The sequence below is a fragment of the Oncorhynchus masou genome, chromosome 13 (genome assembly GCF_036934945.1).
Source record: "Oncorhynchus masou masou isolate Uvic2021 chromosome 13, UVic_Omas_1.1, whole genome shotgun sequence".
Lineage (NCBI taxonomy): Eukaryota > Metazoa > Chordata > Actinopteri > Salmoniformes > Salmonidae > Oncorhynchus > Oncorhynchus masou.
The window spans coordinates 79013527-79031560 of record NC_088224.1 but is presented as its reverse complement, the minus strand read 5'-3'; the positions used below and the strand labels follow the sequence as shown (position 1 = coordinate 79031560).

Genomic DNA, 18034 nt, shown 5'->3' with positions numbered 1-18034 from the left:
TTACTTTGCTTTGGATCCAGAGGTTCCAGTGCCTTCGTCCTCGGTGGCTTCCCAATCAAGATCGGATCCGGAGGTACCTGCGTCTTCGTCCTCGGTTCTGTCTCCTTCTCCGGTGGCTTCTACCTGGGTTTCAGATCTGAGACCTGCCCATGAAACATCAACACCTGTCATCATAGGCAGCTCTACAGTGAGAAACATCTCGGTCCCCAAGGCAAAAACTCTGTGCTACCCAGGAGCACAAGTACAGGACATAACAAGTCTGCTTCCGACTGTTCTACCACAGATGCCGGGAGCTGACACTGTCGTAGTCCATGTGGGGTCAAACAACATCTGGAGGGCTAACTCGGAACATTTGAAAATTGATTTTAAAATAACTAATTTGAGCATTAAAAAAGACTCCAAAAAACTGCCAATAATTTCAGGTCCAGTACCATCGTTGGGCCGCGGGTGTGAAAGATTCAGCAGGCTACTGGCATTACACATCTGACTAAAAGACTACTGTACTCTGCTGGAGTCACTTTTATAGATAACTTTGAAACCTTCTAGAAACAGAAGGTACTCTACAGGAATGACGAAGTTCATCCAAATCATCTTGGCTCCTGGACCCCACGCATTCCAAGGCCGCATTGAAACAAATGACTGGTAAATGATCCAAGACCAGCTCAGTTAATCCCTACCATTATGACAATGAGTCGTCATAATGCTGTATCAAATGTACATGATCTTAGGGGCATGGGCAAACACAAAGAACCACATTCCTGTAAAGCTTAGAGACGGTCTAATGTTAAATACTGTTGAAGTAATATGGCTACAGGTTAATCTGCCTCACCTATAGCCCATTCTTGTGGGAAGCTGATATAGACCACCAAGTGCTAACAATCAGTATCTGGATAATGTGTGTGAAATGCTTGATAATGTATGTGAATTCAACAGAGAAGTACATTTTCTGGGTGATTTAAATATGGACTGGCTATCATCAAGCTGCCCACTCAAGAAATAACTTCAAACTGTAACCAGTGCCTGCAACCTGGTTCAGGTTATCAGTCAACGTACCAGGGTAGTTACAAACAGCACAGGAATTAAATCATGAACATGTATTGATTACATTTTTACTAACGCTGCAGATATTTGCATTAAAGCAGTATCCAAATCCATAGGATGTAGTGATCACAATATAATAGCCATATATAGGAAAACATAAGTTCCAAAGTGTGGGCTAATATATAAGAGGTCATACTAGAAGTCACCTTAAATGAAATTTTGGGGAAAAGAGCCAACTCGGAGAGGGTATGAATGTGTGGGGTGTTCATAGACAAAACAAAGGCCTTAAACTGTCCACAATCTCTTTCAGCCACATGTCAGTAGTACACACCACCTCAATACAGTTCAAATAACAACACACAACTTGCAAGCAACCTCCCTTTAAACTAGAATGTCAACCCAAATACTTCTGACAGGGCAATAATAGTCCGGCTCTAATGAAAATCTACAGAAAGTGCATCTGAAAAATAGAAAGTCTGCTGCAGGGTAAAGCACTGGAACGATAGAGGGAAGAGAAAGAGAACAAGAGAGATCTTAGCTGTGGTCTTCAGGCTTGCAGTTGTACTGTGACCGTCTGATCGTTTGTATGTCAAAGCTTTGCAACAATGTTGCTACTAAACCATGCGATCCATAACCGGTGCGGTCCCAAACGATAACAACCACGACCTAGAGCGGTCACACCAATGATTGAGTTAAACAAACTACACACGCTGAAAATAAACAAGACTTCTGCAGCATAGCACATACAATCAAACTGTAGCGCCAACCAAGAGCTCCCTCCCAGAGAGCTGAAAGAGCTGTCTATATCTCCTCCTTCCTTACTGCTGAAGCGCTCTTAAAGTGGCAGCGCACAGTGAAGGCTCCGTGCAGGATTTCGCCACAACATAAGCAAACTTAGGGATGACATGCCAGCAACAAACACTGACACTACACATCCAAGTATATCGGACCCAATTATGATAGACAAGAATTGTACTTTTGAATTCCGTAAAGTCAGTGTGGAAGAGGTGAAAAAATGGTTGTCTATCAACAATGACAAGTCACCGGGGTCTGACAATCTGGATGGCAAATTACTGAGGATAATAGCAGACGATATTGCCACTCCTATTTGCCACAACTTCAATTTAAGCCTACTAGAAAGTGTGTGCCCTCAAGCCTGGAGGGAACCTAAAGTCATTCCGCTACCCAAGAATAGTAAAGCCCCCTTTACTGGCTCAAATAGCCGGCCAATCAGCCTGTTACCAACTTCTGGAAAAAAATAGTGTTTGACCAGATACAATGCTATTTCACAGTAAACAAATTGACAACAGAATTTCAGCGTGCTTTTAGGGAAGGACACTCAACAAGCACAGCACTTACACAAATGACTGATGATTGGCTAAGATACATTTATGATAAAATGATTGTGGGGGCTGTCATGTTAGACTTCAGTACAGCTTTTGACATGATCGATCATAGTCTGCTGCTGGAAAAACATATGTGTTATGGCTTTACACCCCCTGCTATAATGTGGATAAAGAGTAACTTGTCTAACAGAACACAGAGGGTGTTCTTAAATGGACACCTCAAATATAATCCAGTTAGAATCAGGAATTTCCCAGGGTAGCTGCTTAGGCCCCTTTTACATTTTTTACTAACGATATGCCACTGACTGAGTAAAGCCAGACTATCTACATATATGGACGACTCAACACTACACGTCAGCTACTACAGCGACTGTAATGACTAAAACTCAACAAAGAGCTGCAGTTAGTTTCAGCGTGGGTGGCAAGGAATAAGCTAGCTAAATATTTCTAAAACTAAAAGCATTGTATTTCAAACAATACACTCACTAAACCCTAAACCTCAACTAAATCTTGTAATAAATAATGTGGAAATTGAGCAAGTTGAGATGATTAAACTGCTAGGAGTAACCCTAGATTGTAAACTCTCATGGTCAAAACATATCGATGCAGCAGTAGCTAAGATGGGGAGAAGTCTGTCTATAATAAAGTGATGCTCTGTCTTTTTAACAGCGCTATCAACAAGGCAGGTCCTACAGGCCCTAGTTTTGTCGCACTTTGTTCAGTCATGTGGTCAAGTGTCACAAAAAAGGTCTTAGGAAAATTGCAATTGGCTCAGAACAGTGCAGCATAGATGGCCCTTGGATGTACACAGAGCGCTAATATTAATAAATATGCATGTCAATCTCTCCTGGCTGAAAGTGGAGGAGAGATGGACTTATATATTTATGAAAGGTATTGACATGTTGAATGCGCCGAGCTGTCTGTAAACTACAGGCACACAGCCCGAACACTCATGCATACCCCACAAGACATGCCACAAGAGGTCTCTTCACAGTCCCCAAGTCCAGAGTAGACTATATGTAGTACTGTGTTTCCCAGAGCCATGACTACATGGAACTCTATTCCATATCAAGTAACTGATGCAAGCAGTAAAATTAGATTTAAAAAACAGAAGAAAAAACAATTTTGGAACAGCAGGACTGTGAAGCAACAAACATTGGCACAGACACATGCGATAACATACGCACTATACATACACATGGATTTAGTACTGTAGATATGTGGTAGTGGTGGAGTAGGGACCTGAGGGCACACATTGTTGTGAAATTTGAATGTATTGTAATGTTTTAAAAATTGTATCAACTGCCTTAATTTTGCTGGACCCCAGGAAGAGTAGCTGCTGCTTTAAAAGGCAATGCTACCAAATACTAATTGTGTGTGTGTAAACTTCTGAGCCACTGGGAATGTGATGTAAGAAATAAAAGCTGAAATAAATCACTACTATTATTCTGACATTTCACATTCTTCAAATAAAGTACTGATCCTAACTGACCTAAGACAGAGAATTTTTACTAGGATTAAATGTCAGGAAATGTGAAACTGAGTTTAAATGCATTTGGCTAAGGTGTATGTAAACTTCAACTGTATCTACTGTAAAATCACATCCAGATACAATACGATATATGCATTCAGCACCACAGATAGAACTCTTGATAATGGGTACGCACAAAAACACAAGAAAGCGGGAGAGCTCAACATTACATGTAAACTACTCAATCAGTGTGAGGAGTGAAGTCTCTGATGGGCTTTGACTAGAGCAGTGAAGTCTCTGATGGGCGTTGACGAGAGCAGTGAAGTCAGGTATAGTTTCTGATGTCGCTATGAGCAGGATTGCTGAGAGTCCGTAAGAGATGATCTGTGTCTTGACGTGTTATATTTCATCACTGAAAATGTCTGTTCACATACATTGGGTCAAACATCTTCTGAGCATGACTCCTGATCTTTGGAAAGTTTTGCTCATTGAGAGATGCATAGAACCTTGTCAGTGACATTGGAGAACGATTCAAAAACAATCACTGCGTCAAACTGAAGATCAATAAGCTCAAGTTGCAGGCCAGTGGGAGCGTTATCCACATTGAAGGTGAAAGAAGACGAAACCAACAGCATGTCATTTTCCAACACTTTGAAATCCTCAAAACGACGAGAAAACTCACCGTTCTAAGCACACAGCAGCGATGTATACTTCTCCCGCTGGTCATCTGATAGGGAACACACTAGTAGTGTCGAAGGTGGGTGAGATTGTTGGCTTCTACTTGGTGGGTCAGGAGAAGGAATTTTCCCTTGAAGGTTATGCCAAGGCTGTACATCTGATGTGTAAAAAGGCCCTTGTAGTTTGGAATTCAGTTAATTTATGAGGGCCATGATGTGAAGGCAAAAGTCAGCCAACCCTTCTATATTTCGTAGTTGAGGGAAATCCACATATTTTACATTAATTTGCAAAAACTCAGCAATCTCTGACTTCAGGTCCCACACCCTTTTAAGCACCTTCCCCAAACTCAGCCATCTCACATTTGTGAGGTAGGGGAGATCTGCATGACCCGACTGTATCTTCCAACAGTGATTTTGCTCTTATGAAGTTTATCACTTTAGTGACTGTATTCACAACATGGCTCATTTTCAGAACACATTTACAGAGCACCTCCTGATGAATAATGCAATGCAGGAGAAAATAAAATCTGATCTGGGTTCAGCTCAGCTACTTGATCTTGTATCCTTTTCAAAAGGCCAATGTTTTTTCCTGTCAAGTTTGGGCACCCATCAGTGGTCACATTGGATAACTTTTCAAACTCAGTCCCAGCTTTGCCACACTTTTTAACCTCCAATAAATATTTCCCTGTGGTTGTGCTCTTCATTGACTGCACTGAAGCTTCTCTGTCATTTCAAAGTCTGGGGTTATACCTCGTAAGAATATCAACAACTGTGTTGTATCACGTGCATCACTGCTCTCATCCAGGGCCAAGGAGAAATAGGTTAAATCTTTTACCTCGTCTTCCAACTGTTGTTCCATATTCTCTGCGATGTCCACAACACGCCGTGTTACTGATCGTCTTGACAGGGAAACATTTTCAAACAGCTCTTTCTTGTCGGGGCAAAGTATTGCTGCAGAGTCAATTAAACATTCTTTAATGAATCCGCCCTCAGCGAATGGCTTGCTATGTTTAGCAATTTTGTGGACATGTACATAGCTAGTTCTTGCAATTCCGTCGTTTGCCGAATGCCGTTTTGTAAAAAGTCCTTGCTGCTTTTGCAACTGAGACAGCAACTCTTTCGATGAACTTGTCCTCTGCTCAGAAGACATATTCCTATCTTTCTCTGCTTCGTCTGGAAGTGTCGGGACAAGTTGTAGTCTTCAAGACAGCGATGCTCTTTGCACACTAAGCACACAGCCTTCCCTGATACCTCAATAAATACATATTTCGATGTCCACTCTTGCTGGAACACCCTACATTGTCTACTTTCCTTTTCTTTGAAAAACTAAATTTGCACAATTTCTAGCTAGCTACAATTTGTAACAGTGACGTGGGTTTCAGACTGTCAGAGTATGATTCCACGGGCCGTATTGAATCAGGTTGTGGGTCGCATACAGCCCCCGGGACGACCTTTGACCAGGCCTGTTCTATACCAAGCAAACCTCCATTCAAAACTAGATCTATTCTTTCTGCATCTACTTGGTCTTTCTTTCATTTCATTCCATCAATCGCTCAACCTTTTCAACTTATTTCCTCTCCCCTTCACAGCAAACTAATACTGTAAAATCATCTTTCTTTTTGTTTCAATATATCCCCTTCTGTATTCCCTTTATTATTGCCTGCATACTGTAGCTGAACTGCTCAGCCCCTTTCTTTCACCCGATGTTCCTCGCTCCTCCTCCCATCTTCCTCTCTGAATTCCTTTGCAGGTCTTGGCTTGTGAAGCAAGAAAGTGGAGAATTCCATCAGGCTGCTGTTCTCTCTGGTTCAGTCACTGGTCATGTCACACTTCCTATGTGTCTGCATGTCCTGTATATGCTCAATATTATATGAAGTCTATCTAGTGTAAATCTATTTACTGTATACCTACTATAAATCCACCAACTGTATATCTACCTAGTGCATCTCTCGGTATGCATGTGACCTCGTCTGAGGGCATGCTAGAGCTTTCTGCATATTAAGCCACAGAAGGTATTTGGCTCAGGGGATACAACTGTTTGATGGGGCATGACACCACCCCCCCCAACACACACACACACACACGAGCACAGCTGCTCCACACAACACAACACACACTCCTGGCTTCCCTTCCGATTTCAGAGAGGATGTTACACAAGCCATCAACGGCTGTGAGGGGTGATTACATTTGACTGTGACAGCAGGAAGTTTGCGTGTGTGTCAGAGAACCAGTTAAAATTAAGGAGCAAGGGGACAGTTGAGGATGGTGGGTGGCAGCAATATTAGAAGATGTGTCTCATTCATTCAACAAGAACACTGACTACGGTACAAACATACATGACCTCAATGGTATTGTATAAACAGGCAGGTGGGGAGTACATGTCCCTGAAGGAGGGTGTTTCAGTACAGTAAATTTGTTATGATGAATAGTGAGGAGGAAGAAGAGAGGGGAGAAGGATGAGAGGGGATAGATTGCAGCACACCAGTAGGTGTCATTGAGATGGAGGACGGGATGTCAATCACACCCCCACTGGATTGGAGGATTGGGTCCAGATGAGAGAGACACACCCAGTACGGCTGGCTAATTTTAAAGGGGTAGGAACAGTAGGAACCAGTCCTTTTAGCTATCCCTTTTCACCAGCAGACCAGGTCATTTCATAATAACTTTTAGGAGAGGCCTGGTTGTGGAATAAATAGCAGGTTGTCTAAAAGGCTGCATTGTTAAGTTGACTGAAGACTGACGTCAGCAGTGTTATCAGCCCCCCCCCCCCACCTCAGAGGGGGCTTGAGAACAGCCCCACCCAACACTGGGCAGCCTGGCCCACTGCCTGATTAAAAATATCTCCTCTGTTTCCCAAAGGGCTATCACACCAACTCAAAATAACATTATCCTTCAAGAGAGAAGTAAATGCAAGTTAATTTGATCAGTACCCGTTCATTTCAATGAGCAGCCACAGTAAATGGTGAATACTTATAATTATCTGTATAATCAGAGATCCAAATGTCAATTTAATCATGACACGTTTGCTAATGATCCTCACTTTCTGCACTATTGAATACAGTGCAAGCATGAGGCTGCACACAAAAACACTAACACACATTTACAATAGTCTACTACCATCAGTCAGACAGACAGTTCTGACCTTTCTTGGCAGGAAGTACATTAATGCTCTGAACGATAATTAGTTCCGCAGTCATGGCCACCGTCTGGGCACACTCTTAATATAGTGTGTGTTCGCGCACGCGCCAAATGGCTACTATAGCTGTCTGTGTGAGAGGGCAATAGATAAACCATACATGATTGCCATTTAGGAATTCATGTGGTGGAAGTGTGCTGAGGTCAATGAGTGTGTGCGCGTGTGTTTCCGTACTGTATCGTAAATAAGTCAAAATATGTGTATTAAGTGTTTATGCAAACAAATTGTCCCCTCAGAGGCACAGAGCTCTCTCTCACATGATTGAGAGAATTGCTCCATTCATGGCTCCAGTCACCACCACCTCTCCCCCAGACCCGTGTGTTAGTGCTCCAGGGGGGCTGTGTGTGGAATTGGCTCTCATAGCCACAGATACTGTATTAGATGCACACTCCTGTTTGTGTCTCTGACGGTCCCCTGACATCATGCCACCCTCGTCTCGTCCCGCTGGGAAGCTTACTGACTTGGTGTCGCCAGGCTGCTGTAAACACACACGTCTGAATCAAATTATAATTTAGACAATAATAGAGGAATGGGGATTGTGTGTGTGTGTTGGAGTGAGATGGTAAAGAGAGAGAAACAACTTCAAACATCAGCTATCTGAGCAGCTAACCGATCGCTGCAGCTGTACATAATCTATTGGTAAATAGCCCACCCATTTTCACCTACCTCATCCCCACAGTTTTTATTTATTTACTTTTCTGCTCTTTTGCACACCAATATCTCTACCTGTACATGATCATTTATCAATCCAGTGTTAATCTGCAATATTGTAATTATTCGCCTACCTCCTCATGCCTTTTGCACACATTGTATATAGACTCCCCTTTTTTTCTACTGTGTTATTGACTTGTTAATTGTTTACTCCATGTGTAACTCTGTGTTGTCTGTTCACACTGCTATGCTTTCTCTTGGCCAGGTCGCAGTTGTAAATGAGAACTTGTTCTCAACTAGCCTACCTGGTTAAATAAAGGTGAAATAAAAAATAAAAAATAAAAATAAAAAAAATGTCTGAGTTCTAACAGGTGTAATTTCCATTGTCTTATCTTAGAGAATCATTGTACCATCTAAACCTCTGAAATATATTTTCCATAACCAAAAATAATGTATTTTCAGCTGTACAAAACAGAAAGAAAGTGCAGAAATTACAGTTAAGACCGGGAAGAATAGCGCACATAACAAAGTTACCACTTCTTAGACTTACTTTCAATGAGAATAACTGATCTATAACTTACAATTCTGTGAGTTTGGTCTTTGCCCCAAATGTTATATTGCAGCTTTGAGAGAATCTGAGAGATACATGCTCAAACTTGCATGAGCATTAGAATTTATCAAATATACTTTAAAGTACATCTACAATTGTGTCACTTAATTCACAAATATATCTAAGGTCAGGTAAGGTGTGCCATCACATTGGCTTGGCAATAACTGTATCAAGGTCTCAAAGACATAGCCCCTTTGGAATCATTGTCCTAGGCATATGTTGTTTGTCACCAAGTGTGCTCGGAGTTAGCCTATCCAAGTGTAGGCAGGCTTACAAGCAGACAAAGTGGAGCAAAAAGCATAGGCCTGGCGAAAATGACAAACAGTGTGCTATTCATTAATTTTCCTGAAACGAGTTAACCGCTCAATTCTACCCGTCCTCTCCAAAAACTTCCCGGTTCTACACAACGTCACGTCTGAGTTTAAATATAAACTACAGTGGGGCAAACGTCGATGTGACGTGCCCTATTTTACCACTCTGTCAATGTTCCTGCAACATCCCCTTCAGTTTGACATAGAGAACATACCAAATAAATCCTGACATAACCAACAGCAAAGAATAGCAATGGTACCAAGTGTAGTCCCCATCGTGTCATCCGTAGCCTAGAGTTTTGTATAGCCTGAGATAAAAAATGAGGGGAACTGCAGCAGCGGAATACACCAGGAGTAAACTACACCGGGTGCAGAGGGCTAAACGAGTGCGTCAAACCCGAGTTATCATTAATGGCAAATCACCAAATAAATTTCAAAAACGACATCTTAAATACATTGCATCATAGTTGTGAGACCAAAACATATCGCTGCTTTCAAAGGCCCATATTTAAAAACGATTACAATCTGAGGATATTTGGCATAGTCTACATGACTCGGAGGGTTTGTAGTTCACATGGTCCTAGGTGTGGACGATACTTACGGATGATAACCCTAGGGATAAGGCAGAATGTATCCGTGGGTGCTCTAAGAGCAAACCAATCATGAAACTCGTTTCGAAACATTGCCTATTGTTTGACAAAATTAATTAACTAATATTTTCACAACACGACAAAAGTGGAACTGTAGCCGATAAATTCAAACAACCATCTATCTGCGTGAGGTGTAGATACAACGTAGCAGTTCAAGTCCACCTCGGTCGACGTACTCACTGACTCCATGTAGGTTAGCCTACTAATTCGAGATAGCGACGGAAGTGTGCCAGGGACTTACCTTGAGTTACACTCCTGTTGGGAATAGGAGAATATCGACCGTCCTAGTGAGGAAATAGGTATAGTTAAAAGTAGTTTTTCTCTCTCGACTGAATCCACAATAACGATATTTAGGCTATAAAATATGCGTGACAAGATGAGCCGTGAGAAACCTCTGTCTTCTCCTCGCAGGACAATGCGGTCAGGTGGGCTGATCGGCGTTGGCTTCCTGTTTTTCAGAAGGTAAACCACGCACAGTTCGGGTGCTGTTCCCTTTTGTATTCTATCCCTCCCGTTCGGTCTCTCCCCTCCCTGCGTAGCCTACACTGTACTTGCAGTCGCCTAGTACTCAGCCGGCTTTGCTTCCCCTATCTTCATATCTTCGGCATGAAACTTCGGGGCCGAGATTTCACCCGGAAACACACAGTTCTGAAACCTCTCCAACTAATTGAGATGAAAGAAAAGAAACGCGAGTTGAATTTGCCAGTTGAAACATTCATTCCAACGTTGCCAAAAGCGCGTCGATTATCCCCGATGCATTCTTTTGGTGAGGGGGTCGCGTGTTGACTTGAGGCAGTCGTTATACTGGGTTTTCTCTGACAGTCAGTGCCTGCCTGGTTGTGAGGCGGTGTTAAAAACAAATAGGTACACTATGCCTTATTTTGTATGTCAAAAACAGTAAAGGCAGTGCATTCATCTATAGCTAAGCCTACTGTGAATGCATAACCAACATGTTGCCCCCCCAGGCTAATGGTTCACATTAAACTAGGCTACATTGTTCATCATGGTTTTGATCTAAACCGTCTCATAGAGTAAGGATAAACCAGAGGTATTTTAGTTATTCCTAATTTTATAATGCCTGCACCATGCAACACGAGTCGAGATGAGTTGCCTCATCAATTGAAAGGGCAGCAAGTTGACCCGTTGTCAAGTGGTGGTGTTGTCTCTGATTTATCATTTTGAAAAGCACAGTGACAAAACGCAGAAAAAAGTATGTATTTGGTCTGATACAGCAGTCCAGTGTTGCTGCAGGGAGAAATGTAACCATTAATGAAAGAGCTGTGTCGCCTCCTGGTGACCTGTTTATATAAATGAGGACATGTATCATCCTTGACAGAGAACAGTTGTGAGTTCAGTTTGAATTCACGTTTGCTACGTTATGTGACAGTTTGTACTGAACGACACGTTTCCCCCAAAAAGTATGCACCGTTCTTCAACAGCCTTTGAGGTACGTTTGCTTCGAGGTATCGCATCATTTAATATTGGTGTGACCATCTTAAATAGCAAAACTCACCAAACCCCAGACAGTAATCGCCCACTGGGCCACCAACCTCACAACGATTTTCAACTGGTCGTTCAGCATCCTTTTCGTTGATTTCAATGTTGCACACAGTCATACTGAACACACCCCATGAGTGAGTTTAGGAAACTTCTGGTGAATCAGAATGATGATGGACTGGCTGTCTCAGAACTGACCAATAGTGTGCCAGAGATGACCAAAACCAGTGCACTGTATGGGGTATAGGGTGAAATGTGTGGGTGATGACAACATTACTAACCACATCTGACCTATAGCACTGATTGACTATAACATTACTAAACTGATCTGACCTATAACACTGATTGACTATAACATTACTAAACTGATCTGACCTATAACACTGATTGTGACTATGACATTACCAAACTGATCTGACCTAAAACACTGATTGTGACTATGACATTACTAAACTGATCTGACCTATAAATTACTAAACTGATCTGACCTAAAACACTGATTGTGACTCTAACATTACTAAACTGATCTGACCTATAGCACTGATTGTGACTCTAACATTACTAAACTTATCTCACCTTTTACACTGATTGACTCTAACATTACTAAACTGATCTGACCTATAACATTACTAAACTGACCTGACCTATAACATTACTAAACTGACCTGACCTATAACACTGATTGTGACTATAACATTACAAACCACATCTTACCCTTAACACTGCTTGACTATAACATTACTAAACTGATCTGACCTATAACACTGATTGACTATAACATTACTAACCACATCTGACCTATAACACTGATTGACTATAACATTACTAAACTGATCTGACCTATAACACTGATTGACTATAACATTACTAAACTGATCTGACATAACACTGATTGACTATAACATTACTAAACTGATCTGACCTAACACTGATTGACTATAACATTACTAAACTGATCTGACCTATAACACTGATTGTGACTATACCATTACTAACCACATCTGACCTATAACACTGATTGACTATAACATTACTAAACTGATCTGACCTATAACATTACTAAACTGATCTGACCTATAACACTGATTGACTATAACATTACTAAATTAATCTGACCTATAACACTGATTGTGACTATAACATTACTAAACTGATCTGACCTATAACACTGATTGACTATAACATTACTAAACTGATCTGACCTTTAACACTGATTGACTATAACATTACTAAACTAATCTGACCTATAACATTACTAAACTGATCTGACCTATAACACTGATTGACTGTAACATTACTAAACTGATCTGACCTATAACATTACTAAACTGATCTGACCTATAACACTGATTGACTATAACATTACTAAACTGATCTGACCTTTAACACTGATTGACTATAACATTACTAAACTAATCTGACCTATAACATTACTAAACTGATCTGACCTATAACACTGATTGACTATAACGTTACTAAACTGATCTGACCTATAACACTGATTGACTATAACATTACTAAACTGATCTGACCTATAACACTGATTGACTATAACATTACTAAACTGATCTGACCTATAACACTGATTGACTATAACATTACTAAACTGATCTGACCTATAACATTACTAAACTGATCTGACCTATAACACTGATTGACTATAACATTACTAAACTGATCTGACCAAAATCACTGATTGTGACTATGACATTACTAAACTGATCTGACCTATAACACTGATTGACTATAACATTACTAAATTAATCTGACCTATAACACTGATTGACTATAACATTACTAAACTGATCTGACCTATAACATTGATTGTGATTATACCATTACTAACCACATCTGACCTATAACACTGATTGACTATAACATTACTAAACTGATCTGACCTATAACATTGATTGTGATTATACCATTACTAACCACATCTGACCTATAACACTGATTGACTATAACATTACTAAATTAATCTGACCTATAACACTAATTGACTATGACATTACTAAATTAATCTGACCTATAACACTGATTGACTATAACATTACTAAACTGATCTGACCTATAACACTGATTGACTATAACATTACTAAACTGATCTGACCTAATACTGATTGACTATAACATTACTAAACTGATCTGACCTATAACACTGATTGACTATAACATTACTAAACTGATCTGACATAACACTGATTGACTATAACATTACTAAACTGATCTGACCTATAACACTGATTGACTATGACATTACTAAACTGATCTGACCTATAACACTGATTGACTATAACATTACTAAACTGATCTGACCTATAACACTGATTGTGACTATACCATTACTAACCACATCTGACCTATAACACTGATTGACTATAACATTACTAAACTGATCTGACCTATAACATTACTAAACTGATCTGACCTATAACACTGATTGACTAAAACATTACTAAATTAATCTGACCTATAACACTGATTGACTATAACATTACTAAACTGATCTGACCTATAACACTGATTGTGACTATAACATTTCTAAACTGATCTGACCTATAACACTGATTGTGACTATAACATTACTAAACTGATCTGACCTATAACACTGATTGACTATAACATTACTAAATTAATCTGACCTATAACACTAATTGACTATGACATTACTAACCACATCTGACCTATAACACTGATTGACTATAACATTACTAAACTGATCTGACCTATAACACTGATTGACTATAACATTACTAAACTGATCTGACCTATAACATTACTAAACTGATCTGACCTATAACACTGATTGACTGTAACATTACTAAACTGATCTGACCTATAACATTACTAAACTGATCTGACCTATAACACTGATTGACTATAACATTACTAAACTGATCTGACCTTTAACACTGATTGACTATAACATTACTAAACTAATCTGACCTATAACATTACTAAACTGATCTGACCTATAACACTGATTGACTATAACGTTACTAAACTGATCTGACCTATAACACTGATTGTGACTATAACATTACTAAACTGATCTGACCTATAACACTGATTGACTATAACATTACTAAACTGATCTGACCTTTAACACTGATTGACTATAACATTACTAAACTAATCTGACCTATAACATTACTAAACTGATCTGACCTATAACACTGATTGACTGTAACATTACTAAACTGATCTGACCTATAACATTACTAAACTGATCTGACCTATAACACTGATTGACTATAACATTACTAAACTGATCTGACCTTTAACACTGATTGACTATAACATTACTAAACTAATCTGACCTATAACATTACTAAACTGATCTGACCTATAACACTGATTGACTATAACGTTACTAAACTGATCTGACCTATAACACTGATTGACTATAACATTACTAAACTGATCTGACCTATAACACTGATTGACTATAACATTACTAAACTGATCTGACCTATAACACTGATTGACTATAACATTACTAAACTGATCTGACCTATAACACTGATTGACTATAACATTACTAAACTAATCTGACCTATAACATTACTAAACTGATCTGACCTTTAACACTGATTGACTATAACATTACTAAACTAATCTGACCTATAACATTACTAAACTGATCTGACCTATAACACTGATTGACTGTAACATTACTAAACTGATCTGACCTATAACATTACTAAACTGATCTGACCTATAACACTGATTGACTATAACATTACTAAACTGATCTGACCTTTAACACTGATTGACTATAACATTACTAAACTAATCTGACCTATAACATTACTAAACTGATCTGACCTATAACACTGATTGACTATAACGTTACTAAACTGATCTGACCTATAACACTGATTGACTATAACATTACTAAACTGATCTGACCTATAACACTGATTGACTATAACATTACTAAACTGATCTGACCTATAACACTGATTGACTATAACATTACTAAACTGATCTGACCTATAACACTGATTGACTATAACATTACTAAACTAATCTGACCTATAACATTACTAAACTGATCTGACCTATAACACTGATTGACTATAACGTTACTAAACTGATCTGACCTATAACACTGATTGACTATAACATTACTAAACTGATCTGACCTATAACACTGATTGACTATAACATTACTAAACTGATCTGACCTATAACACTGATTGACTATAACATTACTAAACTGATCTGACCTATAACACTGATTGACTATAACATTACTAAACTGATCTGACCAAAATCACTGATTGTGACTATGACATTACTAAACTGATCTGACCTATAACACTGATTGACTATAACATTACTAAATTAATCTGACCTATAACACTGATTGACTATAACATTACTAAACTGATCTGACCTATAACATTGATTGTGATTATACCATTACTAACCACATCTGACCTATAACACTGATTGACTATAACATTACTAAACTGATCTGACCTATAACATTGATTGTGATTATACCATTACTAACCACATCTGACCTATAACACTGATTGACTATAACATTACTAAATTAATCTGACCTATAACACTAATTGACTATGACATTACTAAATTAATCTGACCTATAACACTGATTGACTATAACATTACTAAACTGATCTGACCTATAACACTGATTGACTATAACATTACTAAACTGATCTGACCTAATACTGATTGACTATAACATTACTAAACTGATCTGACCTATAACACTGATTGACTATAACATTACTAAACTGATCTGACATAACACTGATTGACTATAACATTACTAAACTGATCTGACCTATAACACTGATTGACTATGACATTACTAAACTGATCTGACCTATAACACTGATTGTGACTATACCATTACTAACCACATCTGACCTATAACACTGATTGACTATAACATTACTAAACTGATCTGACCTATAACATTACTAAACTGATCTGACCTATAACACTGATTGACTATAACATTACTAAATTAATCTGACCTATAACACTGATTGACTATAACATTACTAAACTGATCTGACCTATAACACTGATTGTGACTATAACATTTCTAAACTGATCTGACCTATAACACTGATTGTGACTATAACATTACTAAACTGATCTGACCTATAACACTGATTGACTATAACATTACTAAATTAATCTGACCTATAACACTAATTGACTATGACATTACTAACCACATCTGACCTATAACACTGATTGACTATAACATTACTAAACTGATCTGACCTATAACACTGATTGACTATAACATTACTAAACTGATCTGACCTATAACATTACTAAACTGATCTGACCTATAACACTGATTGACTGTAACATTACTAAACTGATCTGACCTATAACATTACTAAACTGATCTGACCTATAACACTGATTGACTATAACATTACTAAACTGATCTGACCTTTAACACTGATTGACTATAACATTACTAAACTAATCTGACCTATAACATTACTAAACTGATCTGACCTATAACACTGATTGACTATAACGTTACTAAACTGATCTGACCTATAACACTGATTGACTATAACATTACTAAACTGATCTGACCTATAACACTGATTGACTATAACATTACTAAACTGATCTGACCTTTAACACTGATTGACTATAACATTACTAAACTAATCTGACCTATAACATTACTAAACTGATCTGACCTATAACACTGATTGACTATAACGTTACTAAACTGATCTGACCTATAACACTGATTGTGACTATAACATTACTAAACTGATCTGACCTATAACACTGATTGACTATAACATTACTAAACTGATCTGACCTTTAACACTGATTGACTATAACATTACTAAACTAATCTGACCTATAACATTACTAAACTGATCTGACCTATAACACTGATTGACTGTAACATTACTAAACTGATCTGACCTATAACATTACTAAACTGATCTGACCTATAACACTGATTGACTATAACATTACTAAACTGATCTGACCTTTAACACTGATTGACTATAACATTACTAAACTAATCTGACCTATAACATTACTAAACTGATCTGACCTATAACACTGATTGACTATAACGTTACTAAACTGATCTGACCTATAACACTGATTGACTATAACATTACTAAACTGATCTGACCTATAACACTGATTGACTATAACATTACTAAACTGATCTGACCTATAACACTGATTGACTATAACATTACTAAACTGATCTGACCTATAACACTGATTGACTATAACATTACTAAACTAATCTGACCTATAACATTACTAAACTGATCTGACCTTTAACACTGATTGACTATAACATTACTAAACTAATCTGACCTATAACATTACTAAACTGATCTGACCTATAACACTGATTGACTGTAACATTACTAAACTGATCTGACCTATAACATTACTAAACTGATCTGACCTATAACACTGATTGACTATAACATTACTAAACTGATCTGACCTTTAACACTGATTGACTATAACATTACTAAACTAATCTGACCTATAACATTACTAAACTGATCTGACCTATAACACTGATT

General features: G+C 38.3%; 1 protein-coding gene across 4 annotated transcripts in view; it reads right to left on the bottom strand.

Moving 5' to 3' along the window:
• The window catches only part of LOC135553111 (phosphatidylinositol 4,5-bisphosphate 3-kinase catalytic subunit beta isoform-like), a 105930-nt gene that overhangs the window by 64710 nt on the left and 23186 nt on the right, over positions 1 to 18034 (bottom strand). Inside the window, exons 1-2 of one of the 4 annotated variants that reach the window (XM_064985216.1) lie at positions 10346 to 10688; positions 10195 to 10237 (exon numbers count right to left, since the gene is read on the bottom strand). The exons of 1 other annotated variant lie outside the window; for it this stretch is intronic. The gene's annotated coding sequence lies outside the window, so the exon portion shown is untranslated. Of the gene's footprint in view, positions 1 to 4; positions 1788 to 10194; positions 10689 to 18034 lie in introns of those variants that run through there. 2 more of the 4 variants (XM_064985215.1, XM_064985220.1) reach the window with 2 other exon arrangements.